General features: G+C 36.1%; 1 protein-coding gene across 5 annotated transcripts in view; it reads right to left on the bottom strand.

Annotated features, from left to right (window-relative positions):
* The window catches only part of magi3a (membrane associated guanylate kinase, WW and PDZ domain containing 3a), a 182,407-nt gene that overhangs the window by 86,501 nt on the left and 73,125 nt on the right, over positions 1–22,781 (bottom strand). The window lies entirely within an intron of this gene.

The following is a 22,781-nucleotide window of genomic DNA, read 5'->3' as shown; positions in this document are numbered from 1 at the left end:
GAGAGCCATATAAATGCCACAGACAAACCATCACCAGGAACTAACAAGGCCATGTTATGACAGTGGTCCGGTGGAGATTCACGGGAAGCCCAGCGAAAAGCTAATTAGCCGCCAAAAAGAGGCGCTTGGCAACTCGGGTCCCGCTTGCTCTCTGCTTGTTAGATCTGCAGGGTTTTGTTGGCTCGCAGGGCCCAATGTGAACACACAATTCACTCAAAAGTTTGCTGGGAAATTTTAGATTTTGTCTAGAAAAGAAAACTTCTTGTTTTTTCTGCGTGTGGCGGCCCCCCCCCCCCAAAAAAAGACAAACATAAAATGAAAGAATTGTAATGTATTTGACGACAATAATAATAATAATAATAAAGTAAATACATAAACAAATAAAGAGTACTTCTCAGAAGTAAAAAATAAATAAATAACACACATATACATAAAATGATATAAAATATATTTACATAGCTTTTATAAATGTGTGTGTGTGTGTGTGTGTATATATATATATATATATATATATATATATATATATATATATTAATATTTAATATTTTATTTTTTAAATTTTTTAAATTTATTTTTATAATATATTATAAAAGTACACATTTTTATATTACAAAATAATATAAATAAACACGTACATTATAAAAGTACATATTTTGTTTATTTTAATTATATTATTAAATTATTAATAATATTACAGTAATGATATTAGTAATATTACCTATATTAATTATGTAATTATAAGAATTTAATTATATATATAAATATATTGAAACACACAGTAGTAATTATTATTTTTATTACAAATATTAAATAGTAATTTTAATTACAATATCTGTTTACTTTTTTATTTTAAATGTTTAATATATTACACAATTATATTTTATATACAGAATAACATTTAAGAATGAATTGTATTATCAAATTATTATTAATATTACCAATATTAATTACATTATATTAATTATATTCTTATAAGAATTAATAGTTATTATTATATGTAAATATACTTACATAACTTTTATAAATGTATTATATATATATATATTACATATATATATATTATAACAAATAATATTTCTTAATAAAATATAAGAATAAATACATGTAATATAATATTTCTATATATAGTTACTTTAACTTTTATAATACGGAAAGGAAAATACATTTCCTTTCAAATAAGTTTTTAGTTGGATATTTTAGAATTTGTAAAATAAGTGTATCTTTATTTATTTATAAAGATAATATATAATAATTTATTATATATTTATTAATTATAAATTTATTTATTTATTTATTAATAATAATAATAATAATAATAATAATAATAATAATAATAATGACAATAACAATAATAATAAATTGTTACTTTTAACTTTTATAAATTGTTATATACATTTTATTTATTTTTTAATATATAATTTTATTTGTAATGCATTATATTTCTTATATATTTTTAAATATAATTAAGTGCATCTTAATATTTATTTTATGTTAAATTGTGAAAAATACATTTCCTTTCAAATAAATACTATTTTGTTGGATATTTTAATAATTTTTAAAAAAAGCATTTAAGTGCATCTTAAGATTTATTTATTTATTTTTGGTAAAATGTGAAAAATACATTTCCTTTCAAATAAATCCTATTTAGTTTGATGTTTTGTTGAAACACCCATGCTGTCTTCAAAAGCTGAGGTGAAAGTATTTTTCAGAGAAGACGTTATGCAAACACTGAATCCATCTGTGTGTTAATGCTTTCCTACCTCTTCACAACGCCTGTGAAGACGGCCTTTTTGAGATTTTGGGACGCAGCCTCTGTTCCGAACTCCCATGAATCGCAGATAAAGGCTAAAAACAACAGCACCCTCAGGCCATAACACGCCACGACAGTTTCACACTCAAATGCCTGTGTCCTCAATCATCAAACCAGCAGCGAGCATGCCCCGTTTGGCACCGGCACAAAACCCAACCACAAGAATGAGACGAAAATCTGGAGGGAGGAATCAAAAATTCACAATCTCACTCGCAACATCTCTTCAGCCTTGAGTTTATAACACTCATAAGTGCACCCGTGATATTCATAACCATGCCCCTAGTGTCACAGGAAGCCATAGATGAAAGGAACAATCACACAAAGGAGTCAAGAACAGAGAGATCTGTAGAAATCTCGAGCCCGCGGCTGCCTCCTCACTCCGACCATTCGGCTTTGTAGTGTCTGACGCACCACAGCGTTTTCAGATCGAAGCGTCTCATCTCCTCCTCTCCCATCAACTCCACGATGGAGCCAAAGAACATCCAGGAGCTTTTGAAGGTCCTGCATGGAACCTTCTGGGAGAAAGACTGAAATGGCAGAGATAGGTAGAGAAGAATCAAAGCTGGGCTTCCTATGATCCTCAAGCTATGTCTGGAGATTTTCTTTAACATGCGTTTGAAATGGAGAACATTCATCATTTCATTCTGAGGAGGCTGAAATCTCTTTCAAGACAGACAGCAGTGACACTAATCTCCAAGTTTTCTGAAGAAACATTTATAACCCCAAGTTACACGCCAGCCGCTCAGTGTTGTGTGCCGAGCCACGACCTCGACCGTCCTCCGGCATGTTGTCATGCAGCGCTCGTGCTGTCTGACTGAAACAAGGCCTTGTCAGTCCACTCGCCGGCCGCTCTAAATGAGCCAAGAGAAGCCTGCGGGCCATCTCAAGTGTGTCTCGTTAACACGCTGATTTGCATAAGTGGATCTGTGATCCTGAATACATGTCTGATCCTGTATCACCCACCGATCTTTATATGAAGTGAATGGAAGTGTTTTTCAATATAAGGTGGGTTTTTTTAGATATATTCAAGGCCCTATGATTTCAGCGATGCGGAAAACGTGGACGGAATTGCGGAATCCAGTCATAAAAATGGAATTTACTGTATGACACAGAATGTCACGGAATTTGCCTAATTTGGGATGAATACATCAAAAGTAGGTCAGTACACTTAAATCAAAATGCGACATAGACTAGTGTGTCTGAATATTAAGCCACAAAAATACAATTTAAATATGAATCCTGTGTGAATGAATGGCGCAGAGTTTTCAGCCTTTGCCGCCTCAAAATATGAGTACATGAACACAAACAATCTCTAGAACTGCTGAGAATCACTTGAGCATTTTAGTTTCTTTTGAGAAAAACTATCATCATATCATATAACTTCACAGCAACCCATCAAAATAAAAGTTAATAAATTATTATTAAAGTATTCAGAAAAATGTAAAAAATTACAAATAAATAAATAAAATAATAAATCATTATTTATAAAAATCAATTAATTAGACATGATTTTGATTAACAGAAAACAAAGAATTTATTAAAAATAAAACTGAATTTGAGAAAAAAATTATAGGGCCTTAAAAATGCAATTTTGGTAAACTTTTCATAAATTGTTGAACTGTGTATTGTGAATTGTGCATGTCTCATGATTTTAATTAATCAAACATGATTTTTGATTAATATTTTTTATTTAACCATTCAAAATATTTATTTTTAAATAATTAAAATGCAAATTACATTAAAACAGAAAAAAAATATCCAGAAGAATTATTATGGAAAAAAAAATGGAGAAAAATAATAAAAAATAAAAGTAAATAAATAAAACTAATTTTATAGGGTCCTATACTACATACACGGGCCATTCCTACTAGGAAATACATTTTCTTGTCCGCAACATATATTATATAATATTCTGGAATAAATATTAAACATCCTTCAGGAAGTAACACTATTTCTGGTTGAAAAACAGCTACTGTTTAAATGTGTGGGGTCATTTTTTTAAAATAAAAGAAAATTAATACTTTTATAAAGCAAGGGTGCATTAAATAGGTCAAAAGTGACTATTTTTGATACATTTGTGTTTATTAAATTTAAATGTGTTCTATTTTATAATGTTCTATTTTAAAATATTCATATTTCAAATTAATGCTGTTCTTTTGATCTGTATTTATTAATCAAAGAGTCCTAAAAAAATCATGGTTTTCACAAAAATGCTGCAAAACTGTTTGCAACATAAGAATAAAAAGAAAAACATTTCTTGAGCACCAAATCAGCATATTAGAATGATTTTTGAAGGATCATGTGACACTGAAGGCTGGAGTAATGATGCTAAAAATGCAGCTTTGCCATCACAAGAATAAATTACATTTTAATAAATATTCAAATAGAAAACTGAAATAATATTACTTCATTTTTGTTTAAATAAATGTAGCACTGGAGAGCATAAGACTTTTGTGAGTTGTGATTGCAAGAAATAAAGTCAAAATGGTCTTTTTATTTTTTATTTTTTTTTTACTGAGGTAGAAACAGACTTTCTCAGAAAACTGTGTCCTTTGATTTCAGGAGAAAATGTTCTTATTTTCACTTTTACATTCAACTACAAAACACCTGCATTGCTTACGAGACATTGTTATCACTACAGCTGCTCCACCAAAAATGGTGGACAGTGTACAACTGCCTGATGGAAATATGGTAATACGGAACAGTCCATCAGCGGTAACTGATAACTGAGACTGCTTAGGTGTTTCGGGGATTTAAAAAAAAAAAAAAGGAGTGAATGGATTTTTATCCTTGTAGGGTGGTTGCGTCCACACACTGCTAAGACACATTTATACACAAACATTGTGTAAAAGTGAATTTTGCATTCGATGTCCCCTATAAGATGTACTACATAGCAGGAATGACCCATGTGTACTTGCATGTAGGTAGATGCGTGTACAACCAGAGGATTAATATCAAATCCACACAGTCTTGTCTTCATGGCACAACGCCATGTCGCTCTCTCTGTGTAGAGAAAGAGGAATGTTTTCCACTGTCAGATTGACTGAATCTTGCGGTCGCAAATCTCCCTGTTCACCTCGGCTAGGTTGAGGGAGCTCTCTGAGGGGCCGCTTGCACTCATTAAAGCCATCCATCACCTCTCTGGCACAGTAACTGCCCATAAGAAAAACGAACCAGTTGGCCTCTGTGAAGTGATCAGGGCGACTAAGCAATGGAGTCCAGTTCGCATCGGTCTTACACTCCTGGAAAGCGCACAAGTTCAGAGGCCACTGATCTGAGGGGAAGAAGCCAAGCGACTCGTTGTTCCCAGGCTGACGGAAACTGCCATTCGCTTTGTGATTTAGTCTGTTTTCTTTGAAGCAAAACAGCGCAGTCAATAATGTCCGGAAGGGAATGACAGAAGAAGAGCAGATTGTAGTCAAGCCAAGAAAATGAACAAAAGCAAAATTTTTATGTCGTTTTTTCAATGTTAAACTACTTAATCCTATGCAGAGACAACTATAAGCTATGCGTAGGTCGACTTAGCATATAATAAACACCGTGGCACACTGAAAACAACCCTGTGTTTGTTTAAACAGCCCGACATGTCAACTTCTGGCTTAATTCTTGGAGCAGTCCCAGGCCTCAGGGCAAAATGCAACCGAAAGTGACAAAATTGCCTTGGTTGAGGGCAGAAATGATGATCTCAGATGATCCAAAAGGTGTAAACAAGGTTTTGTGATCACTTAAACCACATTTAGAGGTAGTTAAAAAAAACACACATATTACAAATGCAGCCATATGTTAAAAGCAGCGGTGTCAAACTCAGTTCCTGGAGGGCCGCAGCTCTGCAGAGTTTTGTTCCAACCTTGCTCCAACACACATACTATGCAGTTTTCAATTAAGCCTGAAAGACTTGATAAGTTGGATCAGGTGTGTTTAATTAGGGTTGCATCTAAACTCTGCAGGGCTGCAGCCCTCCAGGCCCGGAGTTTAACACCCCTGTGTTAAAGGGACAGTTCACCCAAAATTGAAAATTCTGTCATTAATTACATATTTTGTGTTCTTTGCGCACAAAAAGCATTCTCAAAGCTTCATAAAATTACAGTTGAACCACTGATGTTACATGGACTATTTGGGGGTTCAAGCGTGTAGTGCTGAAACCCTATTGTAATCATTAGAATTGTCACGAATGAGAGTTTTTTTTTTTTTTTACATAAAACTGACGTGCAGACCAAATTGTAAGTCGTAGAGACTTGAAACTTGGAGGGATGGTAGTACTCACTCTGCCTACAATGTGACTGAGGCTCAACCCAATCGGCCTGACAGGGGCGCTACAGTGATCAAAAGTACGAAATCGCCCATAACTCCTAATCTGTCAGTCGCAAGCTCAAGTGTCTTATGTCCTTGGATTCCTTGGCTCATGCCGGACAATCGGACATCAGATTCGTGAGCCTGGTGAAATTTTCAGGTATTTTTTGCAAAACCTACTTTTGCGGACTAGTCCTAGGTTTTTAGCCCGATCAGAACCAAACCAGTGCAGAAAGATTTTCTGGAGAATGAAAGTCTATACTTATCAAAATGGTCTTGGTCAAAAGTTCCACAAGTGTCTATGGGGACATTTGCGTATCTCAAAAAAACATGGCCGCCTTCGGCTGATGAAGTTTGGGCACCTATTAGACAAGGTTAACGGAGGCCGGTCGGAATGAAACTCGGTGGGCCTGCCTGACTCACGGCCCCAAAGGTCTTAAAGAAATTTCAAAAGAAATCGGCAACTGGGGGACCGTATTGCATTTTTTGCGGGCGTAAACGATTGTACATTGTGCAGTTCTCCACACGATATTCGTTTCGATAGACCTCCTCGTTCTGAACAACTTTGTCTCTAGAACCACTGCTGTCAATCAAACAGTTTTTGAAATGATTGAGAAAATGTGATAAATCTACTTTTGCGAACTAGTCCTTGGTTTTTTGCTCGGTCTGGAAAAACCACCGCAGTGCAATTCTCTAGACTCTCTAGGTCAATAATTGTCAAAAACACGTTGAAATTTATCCGTTGGGAAGCTATAACGGGGTCGTTTAGAAAAGGGGCCTGCCCAATAATACTCAAAAGCCTATAAAGCCTAAACAAAAACTCAAAACTTCATAAAACCCGCTGAGCACATGTGACAGGTGATTCTTAACAAGCATGCAAAGTTTCAGCAAGACTGGACCACAGCTAGCGCTATAATAGTCATAAATGAATAAAAACAACATATTTCTATGGTAAATCACCTGGATTGGACAAAAATGTTTTTTTAATAATTGATTTAGGTGGTTACAGGCTTGCTAAATAATATGTAATGTCTTTTTCCTTATGTGCTTAAATACCTAAAGTGCTTGAACCCCGGTAATCGCTGCTTGCAGCTATATTTTAACAATGTTCTAACTTTCTGGGCCTTACACGTGTCAGTTGCGTTGCTGTCATTGTCAGAAAGCTCTGGGATTTCATTAAAAATACCTTAATTTGTGTTCCAAAGACGAACGAAGATCTTACAGGTTTTGGAACGACATGAGGGCGAGTAATTAATGACAGAATTTTAATTTTTGGGTAAAAAATGAAAATAAAATTAACATCAAAATAAAACGTTGAAAGACTGCGTTCTCACCTGTCAGTTATCCTGCACTTAAACAAAAGAGTTTTTGCTTAGATTATAATTATATTAAAGTTAATATCATAACTTACTGACATTACAAGCATATTTGGAAGAGTTTTTCCTTTTTGACAGCTTGCGATTCGATCACTGTAATAGCAAGAGCCGAAATTACAGCTCTAGTCAAACGTTGAAGCTGGATCATACCACTGCCACACAGTTTGACACTGCCCATGAATTCAAAGCCTTTGGAAAGCATAATTACCTCCAAGTAGCATCTCTTCAGTCCAAAGAATGCAGGACATTGCTCATAACATGAGTTCCAGCTGTTCCCAGGGAGAGGCCTGAATTACGCCCATGCCTAAACAGCATCTTTGCCTGTGCCAACCGTTTCATTATTAGTGAGTCATGTCAGTAAGCCTCAGAATTATTATTTTTTTATATATATATACAAAGCTATAAGCCTTAGTTTTGATTGTTCAGCCTATTAACCTATTATCCTATTTTGACCAACATCCTACTAAAACCAGTTGAGCAAATCAATCAGAAAGATTAATGTCAAAGAAACAAAAAGACATATTAGACTGGCTTATGGTTAATCTACAAAAACACCATCAATATGAAAGCAGAATTAACCAATTGTTCTTATTAAACATTTCTAGTCTTACTGTGTATAATTTATAAATGCACACGTATATCTTATTTATCGAGATTATAGTGAAATGCATTGTGGATGTACTTGAACGCTGAATATGAATGTTGACTTACAGGTAAGGCTTTTTATGCATCTACACAAATGCTAAATCTAGCCGAGTGCACTGTCATCCTGCATTCAAGCCTTTGAAGTATTTGAGCCAAGTTGAGGCAGTAAAGAAAATTTAAGGTAGCAAAAAGCCGTTCTGCCTGAGATATCATTGCAGAGGACTGTACAGGAACTTAATTAATTTGAGATCTCAAGCCCAGGCCCCAGGAGGTTGAGCAGGACTGTCATATACAGCTAATCAAGGCATAGTTTTATATTGATAGAACGGAGTTGATTGGAGCCGTGTGTTCAAGACAGGACTAACTCAGGCATTGTGTCAAATAGGACATCTGGGAAAAGAGGTTGTGCCATTAAATGCCCGGATCATTCACGCACAACACAAAGGGGAAGTTCAAAGCAATGCCAATTAATTAATAGGCTTGAAGTGGGCGTCCCTAACAAAGGTAAAGTCTCTGAAAAGTCTCCAGCAATAATTCAAATTACATTTTTCATAAACCGACTGAAGGTCAAGCCATTTCATCTTTTAACACTTCTGAAAAGAAAGAAAGAAATCTTTTGATGTTTGCCATTTTGTAATCTACTCTCATAAAATGGTATTACACATTCTCATTTCCAATGTTCATAAAAGGATATTTTATACAGATCTGTTAAATGTCACACAGAGTTGGGAACCAAGAATCGATTCAGAAACAGTTCTATTGTTTTAAAAATACCATATTTAAATGGCATTTGGTTTTGCACATGCATTATTCCGCAGTGAGAACTGAACCTCCAGAACAAATGACTCTTATGAACCAGTTCTTTCTAGTGAATTAAATCCATATCGTGTAATTAGTACAGTCTGATTCCCAAACAAATGACTCTTACGAACCAATTCTTTTTAGTGAATTAGAACCATACCTTCCAATTAGTACCATCAGATTCCCAAACAAATGACTCTTATGAACCAGTTCTTTCCAGTGAATTAAAACCTACAGTAACTTGGAATTAGTACAGACAGATTCCCGAATAAATTACTAACCAATTCTTTCTAGTTTCACACAAGCATTATTCCGTAATGAGAATGGAACTGAACCTACAGCAAGAAACATTCTGATTCCCAAAAAATGACTCTTATGAACCAGTTCTTTCTAGTGAATTAAAACCATACCTTGCAATTAGTACACTTTGATTCCTGAACAAATGTTTCCTATTAGACAGTTGTTTTTAGTGAATCAAAATCATACAGTGCAATCATTATAGTCTGATTCCCAAACAATTGACTCTAATTAGTTTTATTTACTTTTTTATTTTGGGTCAACTATCCTTTTAAGGGCAATTATATGATTTCAATTATGTTAATGTCTAAACAGTGTGTAAAAACATTTGGAAACACTTTTTTTTTTTAATAAAGCGGACACGCTTGTTACAGTGTAATTATAAAAATAAGTACTGAGTAATACAGTATTAATTACATACCTACTATATAATTAGGTTATATTTATTAGGTTAGGTTTTGGGAACAGTTGTTTGTAATAATGCATAATTTACTGCTATTACTACAGTAAGCACATGTAATATGTGATCAGTGACACTTTGTAATTGTTATGAACTCTACAAACACACCTATTTTAAATGTAGTATTCAAAAGATTATCATTTGTCAACGAAACGGCATTTCCCATTTTTCAAATCGTTAAAAGAATAGTTAATGGAACAGAAATTTTTTAAAGAATTGGAATCAATGGTCTATTACTTTATGAAGCTTCTTTGATGCATTTCACATGCAGTCTGCACACTGACGCCATCTGACACAAATGCACATAAGCCTCATGATTAGTTAGAATAAGTAACACTAGAACCGCAGGGACACCTTCAATCACACAAGCCACAATCTAACCAATGAGACCTAAATTACAGTGCCCTTTTCATCTGCCCATTACATGGTAATATCTGGGCTCTAATGCGAAGGGCCACAATATGAATGTGACTGCGCTTCCATGCACATACTATCTCATTAAAGAGTCCTCGTCTATCAAGTCTTCCAGTTTGTCTAGAGGAGAGGACATCTTTCTGTTGCAAGACCAGGGTGACACTTGAGAAGTCCACTGTGAATGTGCCAGCCAGAGAAAGAGAAAGTGCGCCACTCGCTCAAACACAAAGACACTTCTGTCTCTCAACATTATCAACCTGACCGAAAAAGCCAATCTACCTGTCAAGAGCAGGAAACAATGGTTTGTGCGAGGATACGTGCCTGACATACAGCATAAAGACTGTAGTTGAAGTGGCACAAAGGCATGTTTTCATAGGGAAGCAGGAGTCAGGAAAGTTATAACATGAGACTGGAAGAGAAAAAAAAAAAGTTTGTTGCAAACAAAAAGTATTCTCGTAGCTTCATAACATTATGGTTGAACCAATGACTGAAATGATTAGTTGACATTATCGACAATGTTAACAAAAATTTGTTGACAAATATTTTTGTTGTCGAATAGTCGTTTGATCTCATATGACCTATGTGGAACTAGCTAATGATCAAATCTTTTTATTAGGGAATGCATGCATGAGTAAATAAATGAATAAATAAATAAATAAATAAATGTTATTACATTAAAGTGATAGTTTGGTTTGCACAGATTAATCTTGTTTAGGACTGTTTTGATTATTATAACACTATAAGTTGTTTTAAGAGCTAATATTGTGAATAAAATAATTTATACAAAAATAAATGTCTTATCACAAGGCAGAATGATGCATACGTTTTCAGGCAATTAATTAAATGTCTTTCTGTCTGTCATTTCATTTCTTGTGTGCCAAATGCATTTGTATTGTAAAAAAATAATTGTATAATACTAGTAATTATACAACAGTAATATGATTGTTTGATATTTTTTTCAAAAGCTAAAGTACCTTGTTTAATATATTCGTTAGAATGTGTAACTTGCAAAAATTGTAAAAGTGGAATAATAGAACAAAGCCTGCTGATTAATCAGTGAGTTAATCGGCGATTAGTTGATTAATCTCTGTAATAATCGGCAGCTTAATCAATTATTAAAGTATTTGTTTGTTGCAGCCCTAACCACTGATGTCACATGGACTGTTTTAATGATGTCCTTACTACCTTTCTGCTCTCAGATTTTATCAAAATTATTTTTTTACAAAATTCATTTTTGTTCCGAAGATGAACGAAGGTCTTATGGGTTTGGAGGGTGAGTAATTAAAGGAGTCCACTTCCAAAGCAAAGATTCACATATAATGTTCTCACCTCATTGTCATCCAATATGTTCATGTCTTTCTTTCTTCAGTCGTAAAGAAATGTTTTTTGAGGAAAACATTTCAGCATTTTTCTTCATATAATGGACTGATATGGTGCCCTGATTTTGAACTTCCAAAATGCAGTTTAAACGGGTCTTTAAACGATCCCAAATGCAGTTGTAAATGTTCCCAGTTGAGAAAGAAGGGTCTTATCTAGCATAACAATCCATTATTTTCATTAAAATAATACAAGTTATATACTTTTTAATGCCAAATGCTCGTCTTGTCTTACTCTGCCTGGACTGTTTTTGTTCCGATTTATGACAGTTCCCATCGACATACCCTAAAACTCCCGTCTCACGTTCTCCCGCAACTTCAAAATCATCCTATATTGCTCTTTTACCTTTTTTATTAGGGGTCAAACATCTTGTTTACTTTGAAAAGACTGTGTTGGTACTTCTGCAGCAATGTAGGATGATTTTGAAATGATTTTTGAAGTTGAGGGAGAAAATACAATTGGAGTGTTTCAACATAACCTAACAGTCTTGAGCCAGAATACACAGAGTTCAACAAGAGCAAGGCAAGATGAGTGTTTGAGAATAAAAAAAATTTTATTTTTTAAAAGAAAATAACCGATCGTTTTGCTAGATAAGACCCTTCTTCCTCGGCTGGGATCCTTTACAAATCGCATTTGGGATAGTTTGAAGCTGCATTTTAAACTGCATTTTGGAAGTTCAAAATCGGGGCACCATAAAAAATTAAATGTTTTCCTCAAAAAACATTTTTTTTTATTTCTTTACGACTGAAGAAAGAAAGCCGTGAACATCTTGGATGACAATGGGGTGAGTACATTATATGTGAATCTTTGAGTTCTCCTTTAATGACAGAATTTTCATTTTCGGGTGACCTATACCTATAAGAGAATAAAAGTAGTGCAAATTTAAATGTAACAATTATACATTTTAAAAAGTTAAAATTAAGAAAAGTGAATTTAAATTCAATTTAAATATATCAATATTTGAAATCCCAAACTTTTATTGTTGTCTCGGTCTTTCAGAAGCCATTGTACATTAGAGTTCATATCTGGTGCTATAATAACCATAATGTGCTTGTACATTATATTCTACTAGGGCTCTATCTTCCACACTTGAACAACTGCAATATATCTCTAAAACAGATATTGAAGGGAATATTTTCTGGATGAGGTCCTGAGTCTAAGGGTGTGGTGGTCCACACTGTAGAAACATGAAATCAATAATTCAGTACAGTTCAGTTCAGTACAATAATTCACATGGGAATGTCTTTGTGAGGAAATACTAACGCTCATGAAACAGACTGAAAAAACTCTAAAATGTTGCATTTCACTTTTACACAGCATTATTGTGGCTTCACAATCTAAAATGCAGTTTCTGCTGTCCACATATTTCAGTTGCTATAAACATTTTTCTCCCTCTCCATAATCAGAGAAAATCCTGTTTCAGTGGTTCCCAAAATTCCCCGATGAGGAGAACCCATTTGGCTTAATTACAGCACCTTGACTCTTATTTATTGGAGCGGATGTCCCAGTGAGAAGAATGCAAGCTTTTAGGAGACAATGATGAATTTAATTAAGTGTGAGTGAACTGTGCTGAAATTCATAGCACACTACAACATAATCCTCTTTTCCCTGAAAATATTTCCAAACAGGATTAGCTGCGGGAGCTGAAGCTGGAGGGAAGGCAATGAAATGGAGAAAGGGAGTGATCTTTTTCCCCCCTCAAGTGTCTTCATCTCCGTCTCCTCTGGATCCTGTAACCAAGGAGACTGTTTCTACCTCAAAGACCTTGGTATTTGGGGTAGAGGGTACTGAAGAATACATTTGTGTTTTTGTAGTCAGTTCTGATATAAAAACATCTTCAGATTGTACAAAATTCTGCTTCTTTAGATTCAAATTTAAATTACGATTCTACATTCTGTTGGCTTCTACCCTTGGAATTTACAGGGCATTCAATTCAACTATGAATGCTGCACAACCCTAGTTCACAAATCAGTCTAGTCGGCCTGCTGGGTTTAAAGGTGAGACTGTAATCTTCCAGAGGGCAGCTTTAATACTGAACAATGTTACATTATCCCTGGCAGAGGAAGATAACCTTCTCCTGAAAGGCCTTGTTGGGCCTGTTGGACCCTCTCCCAGGGACGCTTCAGATTTATAGTGGCATGAACAGGTGTCTTGAGAAGAATACATACTATATCTCCCTTTTTCAGCCACTCAGGGTCTGGTAGCACTGTGTATTTAAAGAGGGCACAAACGCAGGGTCTTTCTCTCTCAGATCCCCATGAACCATTACAGTAAAAGGCAGTTCTCTGAGAAACAGGTCAACAACACCTCCCCTTCACTGACATAGAAAAGGGTAAAGTGGCACTTTTATAGAATTAGAGACCAATCTGGAGAAAAAGAAAACTACTGCTGATGCAGTAAACACAAGTCACCAAACTTCAGGGTGATGTGAGTTTGATTATGCCTTCCAGCTATTTCCCATTATCAGGCTAAAACACTGTGCAGTGCTCATGAATCAGCATGTGTGAAACGCTGTATTATTATTTCCACAGTGAACGGCTGTTCTGTGTAGTCACAGGTGGTGGTATTGCAACAAATGCTGAGAAACAGCGTGCTCTCACTACCCAACCTGTGATTTAAAACTACACACCAGATTACTATCAATCAACACACAAGCTAATGCCTGTAATTTGCTATATTTTGTGAAATCGAATAAAGCATTGGTTTTAATGGTTAACTATGACATCAGAAATGTTAACTAGCTGCATGGGAAATTGTTATTTAGTGATGCACTAAATGCATCGGGCTAATAATATCAGCTGAAAATTATTTTCATATTATGGCCAAAACCCATAAAAGAGCCATATTAAATCTATCTATCTATCATCCATTCATCAATCCATCATCCAGTCCATCCATCTATCCATCCGCCCGTCCATCCATCCATCCATCATCCGTCCGTCTGTCGGTCCATCCATCCATCATCCAGTCCATCCATCTATTCTTCCGTCTATCCTTCTATCCATCCATCCATCTATCATCCATCCGTCTGTCCATCCATCCATCCATCCATCATCCAGTCCATCCATCTATTCTTCCGTCTATCCTTCTATCCATCCATCCATCTATCATCCATCCGTCTGTCCATCCATCCATCCGTCCATCATCCGTCCGTCTGTCCGTCCATCCATTATCCAGTACATCAATCTATCCATCCATCTATCCTTCTATCCATCCATCCATCCATCCATCTATCATCCATCCGTCCATCCATCCATCTATCCGTCCATCCATCCATCCATCCATCTCTATTCATCTGTCTATCCATATCTATCCATCTGTCTATCATCTATTCATCTATCCATCCATCTACCATCTATCCACCTACCTCTATCCATCCGTCCATCCATCCATCTATCCGTCCATCCATCCATCCATCCATCCATCCATCCATATCTATCCATCTGTCTATCATCTATTCATCTATCCATCCATCTACCATCTATCCACCTACCTCTATCCATCCGTCCATCCATCTATGCGTCCGTCTGTCCATCCATCCATCCATTTCTATCTATCTATCTATCTATCTATCTATCTATCTATCTATCTATCTATCTATCTATCAATTATCCAGTCCATCCATCCATCCATCCGTTCCATCCGTTCGTCCGTCCATTTCTATTCATCTATCCATCCATCTGTCTATCCATATCTATCCGTTCATCCGTCCGTCCATCCATCCATGCGTCCATCTGTCCATTCATCCATCCATCCATCCATTTCTATCTATCTATCTATAACCTATTGATAGATCTATCGATCTATCATCCAGTCCATCTATTGTGCATTCCTAACTATTAAAACATTATTTTATTTAACAAATTGAAGGTGGTCTCATTCCATTAAATACATAGTCATCCCTGATGGCCCATTCTATGTACTGTATAAAAACCACCCAAAACAGTCCGGCCAAACAGACCTGAAGAGCATCTATACAAGATTAAAAGTCTAAACCAAACACTGCACAGACACCAAAGCACCTGTAGAATATAACCATACTAGAGAGGATCAATTCCCAGCAGTGGCTGTGATGAGAATCACCAGCAACACTATTACATGCTGTTCTTAACATCAGAGAGAAAGAAACGATCAGGGGTGATCACAGGTTTAAAGAGATCTGTGAATTCTCCCACATTCATAGAACCAAGCAGATATAATGTGTGTTGACCTGTGTCTTGTAATCTCACACAACATACTTATCCTGATGACAGCAGCTAAAACCCTGTGGTTTTATACAGAGGAAGAATATGGGCTGGTGCCATATCAACGGCTATGATTTTGCATGGCATGTGTACAAATTCCATTTAAAGTGTCCATCATGAGAGAGGCTTTGGCAGAATTAATGTGATCTGTGAATAATGTTAAGCATAAATCTGCACAGGCTGGTGCCAAACTCCTTTAAAATCAAGTCAGTCCATCTCAGTACTGTAATTCGCCCGGCCAGCTATTTCTGCTCTGGCAAAAGGCCGAAATAGCCAAAATTACACCTTTAACATGTTCCAATGCCCTTCTCAGTCTGGGTTTACCTGCCCTGGCTGCCAGGCTACTGCCGTTTATCAAAGCCTCGTCTATAAATCAGCAGGGCTGCAGACACCCCTCCAGCTCCCAACAGCACAGATTCTCTAAAAAACGTGGAGGTGAGCGAGGACTCCCCTCGCCCATTCAGATGAATCGCCATGGAGATGAGCAGGCAGGCGAGGCGAGTGGAAGACCTTGAAAGGCATTTAGCTCAAGACAGACAGCCAATATTTTTAACAGCCATGGTAGGAGACCAGCAACATGGGGCTTATCAAGAGGAATTCGCATATATTTTAGGCCAATCTTAATTAGTGTTTTTAGCTTATTAAAAAATTTAAGTTTATTCAAAGGGCTTAATAATAGGGATTATTTTACTGCTGGCAACCAACATTTTTACAATAATAGATTTTATATAAAAAAAAACTATATAATACTATATAGTTACTATACTATAATACTACATATACACACATAAATATTAATCTGATATAGTAAGTATATGTGTATGTGTGCGCGCATGTGTGTAAAGTAAAATTAAAACAAATTATACATATACATATATATATATATATACACACACACAAACAAAAAATTACTAAATTAAATTAAACTAAACATTACTAAAACTTTAAAAATAAAATGAAAATGGATCACATATACACATATATACACACATATATATATATATATATATATATAAAACTATAACTATTTTTTTTATATAATATAATATAATATAATATAATATTAATTAACTTAATAAACTCAAAAATATTACAAAAAATGAACACATTCAATGACAGGAATGTGTCCATTACTAAATCAGCAGAGCTGTGTCAAATATCAAAGAAACACAAACAGACAATTATGACAATTATTTAATGAATGTTTAAAATCTATTCCACAAAAAATACTTTTAAAATATGTCTAAACAAAGTAAAAAAAAAAGTTTTTTAAATGCATTTCACCCAGCACTGAAGCAACACTGCTTACATTTTTCTTGACTGACAGCCCTAATTAATTAGATTTTCTTAACCTTAACGCAGGAAGTCAAACTGTAGCAAACATCATTCTAGCAGCTCTACTTCATTCACAATCTTTATTGTACTGTGCCTTATTCACTCAGAATGAGCAAACCGAATGCCTTTATTTCCTCTGTGCACGACAGCGGAACAGACTGCAATGGGAATGACAAAACAAACAGCAGCCTACGCTGCTGATAATAGTCCTGCCCTGAAAGATACCTCGCTTACTGCTATTAATAAACATCTGTAGCTCGCATAAACCTTGAAGATGTAAAAAAGTTAAACTCCAATGTCACTGGTCATTGTGAAATGATTATTCATATGAGGAGAAATGGGAGGAGGCCATATGACAAGCCAGCCTAATTGAAGATTTTCATCCTCTGTCACACTGATATGAAACGAGCATGCAATACTGTGTGCAGCACAGAAACCAAAGCACGTACTGTACACAGGCCTAAATTAATAAGCCAATTCCTTAAACGTTATGGAAGCAGTGTCTAACAATCCTAGCTATTTTGATTGCCTGTGATGGCAAAGCTGAATTTTCAGCAGTCATTACTTCAGTCTTCAGTGTCACGATACTTCAGAAATCACTGTACTATGCTGATTTGCAACACCCCTACTAGTTACTGAATAGTATGCATCAAGATTTCCACAAAAAACTACCTGATCTCATGACGAAAACATACCTGTGGTAACTTTTTCGCAAGATGCAAAATACATACCAGTAAGTACATATCACTGCAATTTCCAACAGAAATGAACACTAGAGGCTGTAAAACAGCAAGCACTTGTAATGGTTTTCATACACAGTTATGATTTCAGCTCCATACGTTTTGCTTTCCGGAAGTAACAAGCTTGCTCGGTAGCTCAGACAAATACGGACTCAGGATATCAGGATACCAGCTCCACCCACGTCCCACCTCTTTGCCCATTTTCGATTATCCGGGAGTGACGTGCAGTGACGCGATTCCAAGATGGCGATGGCCGACTCCCGTCCACTGAGTTTCAAAAATGCTCTTCAGAAACCTCTGGGTGACGTCACGGACACTACGTCCATATTTTTTTTACAGTCTATGGTCTGACGTCAAGCGTCACCTCTTCCCTGACTTTCAGGTCCAAACGCTCTATCACAGGGGTGTCAAACTCAGTTCCTGGAGGGCCGCAGCCCTGCAGAGTTTTGCTCCAACACACATACTATGCAGTTTTCAATTAAGCCTGAGGGACTTGATTAGTTGAATCAGGTGTGTTTAATTAGGGTTGCATTTAAACTCTGCAGGGCTGCGGCCCTCCAGGACCGGAGTTTGACACCCCTGCTCTATCAGATGACACGAGAAAACAACAATCGGTACTAACTATACACTCACAATGTGATATAATACTACCAAAAAATTATAATCCTACCCTTTAACTCCATACCGTAAATCCCAGATAGCCATACAATGAAAATATAAACATAAATAAATAAAACTAAAAATTATTTCTATTTGGGATGCTGCTAGCACGTCTGTAGACTGCAGTGTCCACCGTAAACTTGAAAGCGTTTAGCTTAAATGTTTAATATGAATAAACAGTGCTCATAAATGGCTGCTGAGATAGTATTCTCAAGTGAAATGAGTTGGGGTTTGGACCCGGAAACAGCGTTCGTTGGTGCGTTCATGATAGCAACATGATACAAATAGTATAGTAAATATATATATATATATATATATATATATATATATATATATATATATATATATATATATATATATATATATATATATAGTAAATGTATAACAAAGATCCACTGAAGTGCCTTGAAACCCGCAGCGTTATTCTATGTGTTGACGTAATTTCAACTGAAACAGGAAGACAGGGTGGGACATATCAAGCAGCCCCGCCCCCTTTTTAAATAGCCAATAGCATTTCGTTTATTTCACAACTTGGACCAGAGCCGCATTTGACAGCGTATGATAGCCACAATCTCATCCATATGGCTATAAAACATAGCATTCTGTGTAGAATTCGAATAGTCTCATATGTTTTGTGGTCTGCGCCGACTGCGATATGATCTGCTCCGTATTATCGTTTCTGACCACAACAGACTGTTTGAGCGGTTCGAGTGACACCGCAAAAACCAGACTCCATTTGCCCCAAAGGAAAGCATATTTACATGGAATTATTCCCTAATTTTGTAAACGAGTGACCGATTTCAGCCTCAGCTTCAGCGTCTATTTATAGTGTAGGGGGCGGGATGCGTCGGATTCCAGAGAGCATTTGATTGGACAGGAAGCTGAAGTGCAGGGTGATGTCAACAAAATCGTTGATCCATATTGGCAGAAGTTAAAGACTGTACGTTTGGAAAGCTTATATCTTCTAAATGCAAATTCTGTCATTATTTTGGAGCACACCAGCTTATAGATAACATTAACTAACATTAAACACATTTATACTAAAAAACAAAAAAATTAAATTTTTATTTCACTTTAAGTAAATCTTAAAAATAATTTTGATGGAAAAGGATGGCATATGGTACAAAATATTAACTAAAATTACGCTATATAATTTTCTAATGTAACTGACACTGTCAACACCATTACTCTTCAAGTCACTCTTGCAAACAGAAACCAAATGTTTTAAGTTTGCATTCAGCCATAAAAAAGTAAGCACTGGGCCCAACAGATCGCATGACACTTCCTTCAATTAGCCTAAAAAGTCTCCCACAACTCTTTCACATCCTTATTGTTGAGCTCTGCTAAATCATCCCTTTGTCTCCAGACTACATCTGTAAATAGAGGGCGTTCTGAATAAGCATTACACCAATTCCAAGACACCAACGGCATCTTAATGTCAACCTCAAAGTCAGTATCCAGGTCTTTTAGCTTCGAAACACTGCCTTAAAAAAATCTGTAAGATGCCACAGTCATCATACTTGACATCATACAAGACATGCAATCACCTGCTGCTATGAATAACTGACAGGAATTTATCGTACAGGAAAAATGATCAACAATAATGAACAATGATCATTTGTTTGAGCATCTACACTGAAACAGTGATTGCATATGCAAATAAAACACTCTGCAGAGATTATCAGGGTCTGATTAATTTAAGTTCAACAAAAGAAGAAATGTTCAAAATGACAGCTTGCAAGATTTTAAAAACCACCACTGTGTTAATATTAATGATGATGGTAATTAGATTGAACTGGTGCTGATTGAGATGTATTGTTCTATGGCACTTTGGCGCCAGTATGCAGGGAGGGTTGAGGAACTTCAACAGCTAAAGGAGTTGCGTATCTGTATAATTGAGAAATGATACACTCCCAACCTCTGCCAGCAAAAAGAAAAGACTCCACCAGAGTCAGATTAGCATCTGAATGCCTTCTTAGTACTGTTTTCACTGGATAAGTTCAGCCCCCCTAAGGAATCTGCTAGGATGATAAGACAGAAGCATAGATGAAGCGGGAGAAAGCCAATCAAAGGAGTGAAGAAAATCAATCTGAATGTGCGTGTGTGTGTATGTGAGGGAGACGGATTGTTGAGTGTGAAGTTTGTCCGTGACTGATACCTCTAAAGGAGCTGATTAATAAGGCTCTAGGTGCCAAACACAACAACAAGGTTTTTTTTTTTCTTCCAGGTGTGTATGTTCACAGGCACAGGCAGCAAGTGTGATGAGTTACGAATTGAGAAGATTAAAAAAAAAAAATTCTACTGGATATTAAATTTTCTGCCTTATTAGGAAACCTACAGTACCAATGTGCACAGAATCACTAATATACAGTACACTACTGTTCATAAGTTTGAGGATTGTTTGTTTTTGTTTTTTTAAGGGAACCCTGGTTATTAAAACTTGTATGGCTTAATAATGTAAACAATGTCTCCTACTGAAAATAAAAAAAAAACAACAACTTTGTTTTAATACATATTGTGGATTATCGATGATGTCAGATGGTTGCACTCAGTGAGCTACCGGTGCTACCTGTTGCTATTTTTACTGTAACACAGCTAAAATAAAATATATAAAATGCTGATACAATGACACATTGTGCAGCTTTTGGTTGTAATTTTCAGTCGAAGGGCAACAAGAGATGCAAAGTTTTCACTGCTTTTCTAGTGATAAAAAGAAAAGAATGGGAAGATCCATGTCTTTGTTCTCTCCACTTTAGCCCTGATGCCTTTGAGGCTTTTAGTAGACCACAGCTACTGCAAAAGCTTACAAATGGCAGAGACAAGAAACGCTAAATGCCATCCTGGCAGGATGTAAACATACCGACGCTTGACATGATGCTGCAGCCACTGAAGGAGTTTCTCAGCGTGGATTTCACTCGATATCTGGGAGTGATTTGACTACTTGTGGGGGAAAAATCAATGGTATAGCATCTGATTTAAGCATATGCTTAAATCCATCGCCACCTATAAGCTCTTTCAGTAGCTGTGGTCTTCATATCAGTATTTTATTTTCCTAGTTGTGTTGCAGTAAAAATAGCAACATGTAGCGCCAGTAGCTCACAGTAGCATTTTTGGGGGCGCCATTATTTTGATAAATTTTACATAAATCTTTAAATGGACTACATATTTCAGTAAGAGACATCATTTATGTTATATTAAGCCATTCAAGTTTCCTTTAAAGAAATTTAATCAGCAAGGATCCATTAAATTAATTAAAAGTGGCTCATGTTGTTCTTATTTAAAGAATCCTGAAAATCCAGAAAAGTGTTAAACAGCATGACTGTTTTTAACATTGATAATGGCCACATACACACTGCCGCTAAATTTGTTTGTAGGGCTGCACGATAAATGCGATTCATCTGCGATTATGAGCACAATTTTGCGTAGCTTGTCAGTGATTTATGGCTCTGTGTATTAATTGCCGCTCCAGCTGAACGCACGTGATGGAGATTTACTACTAATCAAAGTACCGGCTTTACTGACTAAACACGCCTGACAATCGCATGCTTGTCAGTTCACCTTTTGCTCCTTAATCGCATTCTGTACACGTATAATTCACTAAAACATGGGAGTGACAACCGCATTAACCCTTGAAAAATACAGGCAGTGACAACCGCATTTACAGAAATTCTACGCAGTGTGTACAGAACTGAATTATACAACTAGTTGTTAATGGCGCATCAGAAATGTGTCTTCATCTGTATGTGAGATGTAAGAAAATAACAGTGAAAGAAGTCTTAACCTTAGCACATTTTGACAAGGGGCTAGTTGTGCTCACGAGCCCTGAGGTAAAGTGTCTGTGTTGCCAGACCTTTATAGAGACAAAAAACGACAAACAAGGACAAGCACAACCCCCCCCCGACTAAAACACCCAAATGCCCTATGTTTTATAACACCAAAAAAACAACAAAAAACCCCCAATCATATATCTCATATCCTCAACAGACCACTTTATTAACTCCATAAAGTTTTTAAAGCTTTATGAGCTAAGACCAAACAACATGCCTAAAAGCGCTTGTAAATATGAAGACATGGCAACACTGCAAGACAATGCTCTCTAAAGCAACATAAACCCGAGCATAAACAAAACACAGCACATCAGCAGTAGTTTAGTTAAAATCGATGGACAAAAAGAGTCTTTAGCCAAAAAATGGCAGATAACAAATGGCTAAATTCTTATTTACAACCGCAAAATGTTGCTATGGGTACAAATGCGGGAGTGACTGCATTTCCGTACACACATGGAATGATAATTTACAGGACTCACTCCCGCATTTAATTGCGGTTGTCACT

Source organism: Labeo rohita, chromosome 23 (assembly GCF_022985175.1).
Source record: "Labeo rohita strain BAU-BD-2019 chromosome 23, IGBB_LRoh.1.0, whole genome shotgun sequence".
In the NCBI taxonomy this organism is placed as follows: domain Eukaryota; kingdom Metazoa; phylum Chordata; class Actinopteri; order Cypriniformes; family Cyprinidae; genus Labeo; species Labeo rohita.
The sequence above is the reverse complement of the archived record's forward strand: the minus strand, read 5'-3'. Positions and strand labels throughout refer to the sequence as shown.